An 11,391-nucleotide genomic window follows, 5' to 3' on the forward strand; every position below is an offset into this window, starting at 1 on the left:
GTTGAACATGTACTGCACATTTGGAATGTGAAGATCAATCTGTCAATGCAAAATACATGTAAATTGTCATCTCTGACATGGAATATATAATCCATTTTGAAAACTAAGCCACACCGAAGTGTGAAATAGGTGATATACATTACAACAATACTGTATTACAATGATATGTACTATACCAAAGTGTACTTTTAATAGTTCTTTAAAGTCTAAACTCACCCTAAACTGTAATTCAATTCTCTTAGTAATTGAGCACTCACATAATTTTTTATCCTATGTTCTATTATTTTCCACATTACTTTACAGCAAAGTGTTTTATTTCACAACCTACTCAATACTTTATACTCCTCCACGTGATTTTATTCATGGCTGATGAAGTAAAGTTCTATAAGGAAAAGATGGAGAAGATCACAGAGGAAACGGGACATGAACTGCATCCTGAAAGAAGACTAGAACTCTCACCAATTGCAGAAGGGTCTTGACTGTCCGGCAAAGGAGCTTAAAATTGATTTGATGGACACCTCAGAGCCTCTGTATTTTCTCTTTCAGTTTTTTTTTTTTTTTTTTTTTTTTTCCTGTGAGAGCTCTTTCTCTGTTTTCAGGGCTCAGGACCTTGGTTATCTTGTTACTTTGGTTCAGAGACCATCCTGAAATTGAAAAAGAGGCTTAGTCCAGCAGTTAGTAGAAGGAATATGAATAAGAAAACAACAAGAGCTGTTTCTTATTGTCCACTTTCATGGAACTAACACTTTCATTTAAGAAATTCTCTTCTTTCCTTAGGCCAAAATTAAGCTTTAAGGTTTAGAGGTAAGCAGGAAAAATCAAACATCACCTCTCCTGTTGCTACAAACAAAAGAAAACAAACTTTGTAGCCAGGACAGCGGGAACCTGGCTTTGTAAAATTGCAATCAAAGCTGGTCTGTTGATCAGCCAGCAATAGATCTCAAGTGGTAATCTGGGAGCATGCCACCACCATGATGCTTTCAATTCTAGTTAGCAAATACCCCCTTCTAAGATGAAATCTGTCTCCTATGAGTAGCCATCAGGGCCATAAGGTCGATAAACCGGAACGAAAGTGTATTTTCTTGCCCAAATCCTGTTATAAATTAGGCACATTTTAGAAATGAATATTGTTTAATTTGTCTTATTTTTTGACCAAATACAAAAAGTTATAGGTTCATGACCATATGCATTCTGGGATATATGTACCAATATAAAATGTTTCATATGCTATTCATTTTTTCAAAGAGAAAATGAATATGCAATTACAAAACCATACAATTAAATCTTCAGAGGTATACAGATACACAGAGACATACAACTAAACCTGGCAAGGATATACGCAAATACACAAATGACAAAAAATGTGAAGAAAAATCACAGACTGTAGCAGTATAATAAGGTTTACGTTCTTTTATCCTTGTAAAAAAAAATCAGCTAGTTACTAACGAGTATCTGAAACTGTGATACTAATTCCCTCAATACATGATATTTTAAATTTTCTCCTCAGGTTTTCATAGAAACTTAGTTTAGCTAGAATTAAATTTAGCTGAGGCAAACTTTGTTTTAGGTGAAAATTTATTTAGCAAATACTACTTTGGGATTTTAGGGAAAGATTTTTTAAAATTATAGTCTGTTTATTTAGATTAAAAAATTAGTGAAAATTTTGAGTAATGACTTAATTCCTGTGAAAGAAACAAACATCTCAGCACATATCATGTCTAAAATATCTTTCTCTTCCTTCTCAAAGAAATAAAATGAGATGACAATCAAAGAATTTTAAAATGTACTCTTGAGAAGTATATAAAATGTGGGGAAAATAACTAGAATTCTATATGAAGAGAAAGCTACTAGTTTTATCGTCTATAGTATATATTGGAAACTCAGTGAAAAAGTGGTCTTTAGGATTTTTACCTTTCCTTTTATGTGATAGAGTTTAAAAAGATGAAAGGCAAGCTTTTGTGTTTACATCTGGAGTATAAAAGCAGCTCAGTATGAGAAAAGGACATTCCATGAAATACTATGTCAGAAACATTCTTAGTCAGAATTCCAGAAATAGCAAGATGTTAAATAGATAATTAAAATGTCTTCAAGGTTTAAACCATAGGGACTTAGGGTTTTAATCATGTAGTGTATATTCATCAGAAGTTTTTGCTTTTATCTTGATCAGATTTTGATGCTGTCTTTGGAGGGAGAAAGACCAAGTTCTGTGCTTCTGAAATTCTTTGGTTTGATCGGATCTGATATTAGCATGCTTACCTCAAAATAGCTATCATTTTATTAGATGGCTGGCAGCCATCAGCAATGCTGTCTTGCAGAAACATAATGGGCTTTTCCATTTCTGATGAAATTGGAAAGCTGTGGGAACTTCTGTGTCATGGCATAGGAATTGTGTTACCCACAGTGTAAGATTTTTATTTTCAGGGAAGGAAGCGAACAGAATGTTGGAACTAATCATAGCTTTAATGTAAATAGGTTTTATTCCAAATAATTTTTTAAAAATGTTATGCAAATATAAGAGCATTGGGTTTGGCGGCAAGATGCTTATTGTATAAAAAAGTAAATATCTAAGTATGTCTTAGAACATTTATATCCTCAAAGATATACAACTTAGAAATTTACCCACTCCTGTCTCTCGGTGTGTAACATTATTATTTTTTTTTTTCTATTTCACTCTCTGCATTGAAGAAGGCACCATAAGTATACTTGATAACTGTGGGCATAAAAATTAATATACAAGAAAGTTTATACATTGACATCTATTAATTTCACATTAAAATATGTCTCCATAAAGTAATATTTAAGACCTAATATAAAATACAATAGTGTGTACCATTGATAGTTAAAAAGATCACAAGCTCATTAAATATTTTTCCATACCAATTCTCACATCAGTCCTTTTATCACATTAAACAAAAGACAGAGATGTGAGTTGATTATTCTCTCTCTTAATATCTTAGATTAAAAACAAAGCAGAAATATCTTCAGTTGTAGTGAATGAACACATTGTAAATAATTTTTATTTATTTACTTTTTGGTAAATAATAGTAGAATAGTCCTTTGCATTCTTGTTAATGAAAAAGAGATTAAAATTATTATAAAACGAAGTGTTTTAAGTAATTGAAACTTTGAAAACTCTGTATTTTACATAGAATAAAGAAATTAACTTGTCTCACTTGTTTGTTGCATTGGCTGAGAAAATGATAGGGGTAGATTTAGAAATCGTATCAGTGGAAATGTTCTTATTCACAAATGAGTTTTAAGTAGTAAAACTGCAGATGCTGTTTATACTTTAGTTTAATTGCTTGAAAACACATGCAGGTGGAGAAAATGCTAACTTGTACACATTAGACAGGGTGATTGTTTGGTGGTGAATCAAAATGCCCTTCCCTTGTAAGGAGAATTTGTAGAGTAATATCAATTAAGTGAAGAAAATATAGTTGGTACCTTTAAAACATCATTCACAAATGGAAATTGATTTCTAAATTTTAATAATAGGGGGTCAAATATAAAACTTTCTATAAGTGATATTTTATAGTGTAGAAATGTATTTATGTATATATTATATAAATTATGCTATAGAAATATATAGTATATAAAATATAGTATAGATCGAATGGTACTTTTGGTGAGAATTAGTTTAAATTTTTTTCAAAAGTCTTAAAATACACTAAGGAACTGAGTTTTCTATTGGCAATATTATCTTCGAGGTTTTGTTTTTAATCTTGTAAATAACATAGCTGAGCCAGAGTGAACTTTAGATTTTCTTTACAGATATTATTAAAACTGAGATTTTCAGTAGTCACACCAAAAACATTAGGCTAGAAAGAAGGATTTAAATGGTAGTATAATTATTAAATGTATAAAACAAGAATAAAATTCAGTGTAGAGAAATGAAAAATTAGAAAAAGCCATCAGACAAAAAGAATTTTTTTTTTCAGTATTTACTAGCTTGATATTTCCAGGATTAAATGTATAATTTCATTGTTGGGATATGTCAAGGTCATGATGTTTTCTTCAGGTTTTTGATTTCGTAGCACCTCTACCTAAACGAGATATTGTAATGCTATGGTTCCCAGCACACACACCTTGCCTTTATTCTGTAAGGATCAAGTCTTTGAGGCACCTTGCCTTTATTCTGTAAGGATCAAGTCTTTGAATTTCATCTAATATCAGAAAATGCCCGTCAGTTTATCTATTCCCATTCAAAATTTCTAGAATTGTTTTAAGTGCCTTAGAAAATTTGTCTCAGTGTTGTCAGCCTGAATTTTTCTAAAAAATTTTTTAGACTTAATTTGGATTTTATCTGAAAGAAATGTTGGAATTAAATATTCTAATGCAAAATCAGTTAAAAGAAATATGTTATTGTGTTTCAATTCCATTGAATTATTGGTCTCAGATGTTCAAGAGTACCAAAACATATTTAAAGCCTGAGGCTGTTTTTATACACACACACACACACACACTTCTAAAACATTCAGTTGAATAAAATAACATTGGCAATACTTTTTAAATTATAAGCCAGATATTTATCTGAATTTGCCTTTTATTTAAAATAATTACTGAACTAAACTTTTATATTTTAGCAAAGTGTCATTCATATGTAAATAAACCATACAATATGTTTTTGTGAAGTTTTATTCTAATAATATCACAGGTAGCAGCAATTTACCTGTAATATTAAACATATTATATTTTAGTTAATGTTAATGAAAAAGGAAATTGGTTTATTATCCATCAACTCTTCTACCCCAAATTGGGAATTTTAAATAACTAAGCTTGAATATTTAAAGCACGAACTCATTCATATCAATCAGACATAATTTTTATTTTGCTTTTTGAGAAATGATCTAAATACTCAATCATTTAGGAATGAAGATTATAATTAAAACAGTATGCGATTTGATGTTAATCAGAAATTATATGATATACAGTAGCAGCTAAAAAGATTCAAATGACTTCCAAATAACAGAAGTAAAGCTGAGAACAGTCTTTTAATAAAGGCCATTTTGCCTGGTAGGAAAAGATTGTTAGTTGTAAAAAGAAACCTTTTAAACTAATATGATGAGGTGCATGTAAAAATTAATATTATGCTCTAATGTTCTCTCTAGTGAGTAGCCTAGGTTGATTTATTCATTTAGGTAATTATGTTCAGCAATATTAGTAATTCACTGTTAAATTGAATTTGAAGAATGCACAATAAATTGAAACTGTAGTCATATTTCTTTCTCACTGTGTAACAAACAGAGATGTATTGATGTAAGTTCTGAGTGTACTACATAAGTTAAATTCCCTAGACTGCAATTTGATCAAAAAGCTTTAGACATTTACTTGAGCTATATTAGGCAGCTGCCATTGGATGGCAGTAAAATTCTACATCAATCACTTTAAGCAAAGTGAAGCTGGGAAAATAATGGGACTTTTCTTTTATTATTTAACAACAGAATGCTGATTTAAAAGGCAAAGCTCAGGGGGTTATGTATATTGTAGCAATACCAACTAATTTTTTTAAACTGTTTTCTTCTCCTCTCCATTTAAAGGGAGATGCAATTCTAGGAGAATCATTTATAGTATTTTATCACTCTGAGAGATCATGTTCTTCCTTGTCTTTTATGTGATAAAAAAATTCACGTTCTATTTTAAAAAGAAGCTGATAAAGAAAATTAACAAATTTATATAATTTGAAACTTTTGTACATTCTCAATGCCTAAGTCCACTTTTTCTCTGATTATAAAACACACTTGCATTTCTGCTTCATTCAGGCCTTGAAAGGCTAACTTATTTACAGAGCTGTAAACATCATAATGCTTACAATTTACTTTTAATCATTTTAAACAGAGGACAAAATTTCAAATCATATAATAAACATTGCTAAAGCTGGTATTACAGAAGAGATTTTTTTTCTCCCAAGGGGGCTTTAAATGCTGTACTACATACCACTGAAATTAGTCAAGATTTTCCCCTTGAGATTTTAAAAACAGTGTTGAATATTTCTGACTTCCTATTAATGTATGCTTATCTAGGAAAGATTGACAGACAGGACAAATCTAAAAAGAAAAACTTTGTCATCTTAAACCTGTTGTGTTTATCACATGAAATTAACAGGAATGAATATGGCAGAGTAAATTAAGACCTATCCTAGATGCTATATCACATAAAGAAATATGTGTTCTTCTGTCCTTTCTCTTCATTTAAATTTTTATTTGGTTAGAAGTTGGTAAGTTCAATTACAATTTATTTGACAATAAAATGAACCAATTGTTTTCAGAAAATATTCAGGGTGGTCTGACACAATCAGAAGGCTATTAATCAGGATTTCCTGGGACAAACCACAGACTTCCTTGCGATTTATCCTTTCCCTCACTTTATGTTTAAAGTCTATTAGAAGTTTATAGTCTTCCAAAGATCATATTAGGCATTAAAATTCAGGCATCTCATTCTTGCTGCAAAGATTGTTAGAAGAAAAGAAAATAAATGGGTTATCACAAATCCATTCTCATCATGAGGAGTGTAAAAAGCATGCACAGTGGAACAATATTCATTTATTTTTATGACAGCGCTTGAGAAGAGAAAAAAAGGAAGTGAAATAAAACTAGGGATATGTAGTATTATTACTTCCATGCACAGGGAGTTAGGAAGGCTGGAATGAAATACCTTAGCATGTCGAGAAGGGTATATTTAAATTTGTGTGTGAGTGTGTGTTGTAGGGCGTGATTTTTGCAGGTCTTGGTTTATTGAGTTAATGAGTTTATTTCTGATGCAAAAAAAACCCCTCATTTAACGTGTATTTAAATTGATATTTGGCAATATTTTAAAACTTTATCCGACAGCATTTTTGTCAGACTAGAGAAGGCATTTACATATTTTTCTACATATGCTACATTCTGCATATTCTACATTTCTCAAAAAGACGTTGACAAAATACGTACAAATGAATCACGAATATACATAGAGTTTTTAGAAAGATCAATTTTTAAGAATTAGATATTTTGTATTTATGTATGGTGTTAAAACAAAAGCATTTTTTTCCAAGTGTGTACAAGATTGATTGATTGATTCTTGAATCTTAATCTCTATTTGGTTATGTATGGCTATTCATTTAAAGAATAAGCTGATTTTACCCTAAAATTTAAGAAAGCATTTGCAAGTACATGAACTGAATTTCTTTGTCTTGAAGTACTATGTCTCCAAATCTGTTTGATTATTTACATTAATTTAGAAAGATAGTGATATGGTCAAATGTATTCTCAATAACCAGGGCATGTTGCAAACATTTTCTTAAAATTTATGGTTAAATTATTGAAAACATCTGTTAATAGTCCATAGCTATTAAAGGAAAATTGCTGCAAATCTTTGAAGAAAATAAAGAATGACTTTATTTTGTTCACTTTTAAAAATACAGCTTTTTATATTAAATGTTGGAATGGATATACAAAAAGAAGTAGCTTAGAATCCATGATGTCTACTGGAGAATTCACAGTGTGCTTTTTACTCTTCTGATGCATTTGCATTGAGTCAGTGTTATCAAGTCTGTGCTGAAGCATAATATTACACTCTGGAGATGAACTCCTTGGGTTTCAATATTGGTTCTGACACTGACTAGCTGTGTGAGCTTGGGGAGTTTACTTGATCTCTCTGTGCCTTCATTTTTCTTTCTCTTGGGGTAATATTACCTATTGCTCAGGTTTGTTGTAATGAGTAGATGAAGAAAAAATGGATCCAATTATTTCTTAGAGTGATGATATGGTATAAATATTGCAACTATTACTATCATGTGCCATGAAAAAAAGAGAAAAGACCCAGAGTCTCTGTTCTCAAGAAGCTCATAAGCTACCTTAGGAGATAAATGAATGTTTTTGAGGTTTAGCACATACTAGGCACTAGAGATACAAAGATGTGCAATTTAAGGTGCTCTCAGGCACAGGTGGGAGACTTATCGTGCAATGCAATAAATGACGTGATAGAGCTATGCTCTGGCTAACATTCTGCACACAGAATGGGACACCAATCTAGCCTACAGGTTACACAGGTGATGAAGGTTGGGCTATAGGGGACCAGTTCCATAAGAAGCCAGGCATTTAACTGGGTCTTGAAGAGTCGGTCAAGAGGGAAGGATTTTGCAAACTCTAAGCAGAGGCTCATCTTAGGTAAAGACATCAAACAGAGGAAAATGTCAACTGTTTAATATACTCTAAGTAATTCAACCATGATATAGACAGTAGATACATTTGAAAAATTAAAGATCATTTTCCCTCAACAGATTTAACAAGAAAGAATGAAGTAACACCTTTCATATATATGATCTTACACCAGAGCAGAATTTCACTCCTGTCATTTAATTTGACATGCAGATTATCCAATGAGGAACTTAGGGCTGGGCTTCTATCATAGATTACATCTATATTTTAAATCTGGAAATACAAACAACAAAATGTTAAATGATGTCCAATTCTTTCAGCTAGAAAAAATGCATCTGGATTAAAAATTACCTTCTAATGAAAATAATGCTTCAACAATTCTCCCCTTAGATCACCAAATTACCAATATAGATGCATATTTTTTTAAAAAAAAATCATTGTTAATTGTGATATCATGATATATAATAAGAAATATTGATTTAGTTTTTATCCCCATTCCCGGCACAGAGCTCCTAAAATCCTTGGAATTTCCTAAGCAGTGAAAGCAGTAAAGGTGGCTTTTTTTTATGTCCATGAGGTAAGCTTGGGGAAGCACTTGAGGATTGGTTGCCTAGAGAACCAAGCCTGAGGTTTGAAGGTTGGACCTTTGAGTCCCACCACCCCTCGCCTCCAGCTCCAGGGAGCAGGGAAGGATTGGAGATTGAGTTCAGCAAGGGTCAGCGATTTAATCAGTCATATCTAAGTGAAAAATCCTCTGTAAAAAACCCAAAGGACAGGTTTGGCGAACATCTGGGTTTGTAAATACATGGAGGTTTGGGGAGAATGGTGTGATTGGGAAGAGTGTGGAAGCTCTACACCCTTCCCCCATACCTTGCCGTATGCATCTCTTCCATCTGGCTGTTCTGAGATATATCCTTTTATAATAAACCAATGATCAAGTAAATAAAACGTTTTGGTGTTCTGTGAACCACTTTAACAAATTAATCAAACCCAAGAAGGGGTTGTTAGAACTTCCAGTAGCTGGTTGATCAAAAGCTCAGGTGACTTGGGGCACATGAGTGGCTCAGTCAGTTAAGCAGCTGCCTTCGGCTCAGGTCGTGTTCTCAGGGTCCTGGGATTGAGTCCCACATTGGGCTCCTTGCTCAGCGGGAGCCTGCTTCTCCTTCTCCCTCTGCCTGCTCCCCCTGCCTGTGCTGTCTCTCTCTCTCAATCTCTGTCAAATAAATAAATAAATAAATAAATCAAATCTTAAAAAATAAAAAAGCTCAGGTGACAACTGGAACTTGCGATTGGCCTCTGAAGTGGAAGAGGCAGGGCAGTCTTATAGGACTGAGCCCTTACCCTGTGGGATCTGATGTTTCTCAAGGTAGTATCAGAATGGAGTTGAATTGTAAGGACACCTAGCTGGATTGGATGTCAGAGCTCTATATTAGTGTAATGAAAAGAAGTAAAATTTATATTAGCAATTTTACTAACAGTTTGCAAAGTAGGTGGAAATTGGGCAAAAATGGCAGATTGCATACAAATTCATGTACAATTAAAAATATTACAATTAAAAATATGTACTTAATAAAAAATGTTTTAAAGACTTATAAAGCTAAAGCAAATATATACTTAGTTTCTCTCTCTCAAATATATATATCTTAGGTAAACCAGAAATAAGGAGAAATTCCTCTAAGATAGCAAATAGGTAAAATTGAATTAATAGAAAAATCAGACCTGAATAAACCACAGCAAAGAATATATGCAAGAAAACTTTCTAAAAAGGCAAAATAAAATTCCTATTTTGGTTGAAGAAATGCACTATTTATATTAGAAAGTCAATAGAAATAAGAACAGATCATCAAAAACACCTACTACCTTTTGAGAAAAAAAAATACTGTGAAAGGGACCAAATGAGTAAAATAGGAAATAGCTCCCAATGAACAGAGTTTTTAGGAAAAATAGAAAACTTTAAAATAAGTATAAGCAATAACCCTTGAGGGAGGAAGGAAGGCAGTAAAATAAAACATTCATTTAACAATAAGAAGAATAAGCTATAAAATGAAGGAAGAAACTGATCATCAAAATGTAAAATTTTAATTATGGAAAAAAGTAATGAAATTGTCAAATCAGAAGATTAAACTACTGAGCAGAAAGATTGTGCTAAGAAATTAGAACCATACAGGACAGAATGTCTCCCTGATATCCAAACTTCATAGAACTTACCATTTTGTCTGGTGTTTATATAGTAAAATTGTGTATTTACTTACCCCAAACTAAATACAACATTTCAACAAAGCAATGTGGGGAAGATTTTGAGTTATTATTTGGCAGCTTTTCAGAATCATGTGTAGACATTTTAAAGCATATATAATGTCAGAAAGGGGATGAGTGCTTAAAGAGGTTACTAAAAATTAATTTTAGCCTCTGGGTTTGCATTTTTATGCAGAACAATTTTTAAAGGAATAGAGTCTGGATATTAAGATGGAAAATATACCCCAACCTGCAAAAAAATCATGAAGAGATGAATGAAGACATGTTGGCAGATTTAGAAGTCCAGTATTGACTGAATTGCATTCCAAAAGGCAGGAATAGTAAATAAGAGAAGAAAAATGCTGTAGAGTTGAAGGAAGACATGTTTTCACATTGAAAGCTGCCCCCAAGATACAATTAAAAAAAGCAGATTTTTAATCGCTTCTCAGCCTTTTGGCTAAGATCAAGTGTAGTATCTGTTCTTATCAGTTTAATATCTGATACGTCCTCTACCCGAGGACAATATATTAAATGGATTTTTGAAGCCAGGAGTTGGAACAGGAGCTTGCTCCGTCCACTCCACGCATCGACCTGGTATTGCAGTACTTCTGGGAACAGTGCACCCCATTGGGGTCACTACAAAAAAAAAAAAAAAAGCAGATTTTAACTCTAGGAAACAAACTGAAGGTCGCTGGAGGGAGGTGGGTGGAGGGATGGGGTAACTGGGTGATGGGCATTAAGGAGGGCAGGTGATGTGATGAGTGCCGGGTCTGAAATGCAACTGATCAATTACTGAACTCTACGTCTGAAACTAATGATTTACTATATGTTGGCTAACTGAATTTAAATAAAAAACAAAGCAAAACAAAACAAAAACCAGACAAGTAGATTCAATGTGGTGAATTTTCAGAAAAAAGAAAATAATGGTAAAAGTATAAAAAATAATTCGGCGGAAGAAAACAAGAAAGCAAGTAAATAAACATGTGCATTTGCACATGTGCACGCCAGTGTGTGTGCTCCC

At 32.4% G+C, this 11,391-nt stretch overlaps 1 non-coding gene across 1 annotated transcript; it reads left to right on the forward strand.

Moving 5' to 3' along the window:
• The first annotated feature begins 10,807 nt into the window (after window positions 1-10,807).
• LOC118007222 lies at window positions 10,808-10,998 on the forward strand. Its single transcript, XR_004678342.1, has one exon. It is a non-coding gene; the product is annotated as a U2 spliceosomal RNA (small nuclear RNA).
• Window positions 10,999-11,391: the final 393 nt, after the last annotated feature.

The sequence above is a fragment of the Mirounga leonina genome, unplaced genomic scaffold (assembly GCF_011800145.1).
Source record: "Mirounga leonina isolate KUSES-001 unplaced genomic scaffold, KU_Mleo_1.0 Mir_115, whole genome shotgun sequence".
Taxonomy (NCBI): domain Eukaryota; kingdom Metazoa; phylum Chordata; class Mammalia; order Carnivora; family Phocidae; genus Mirounga; species Mirounga leonina.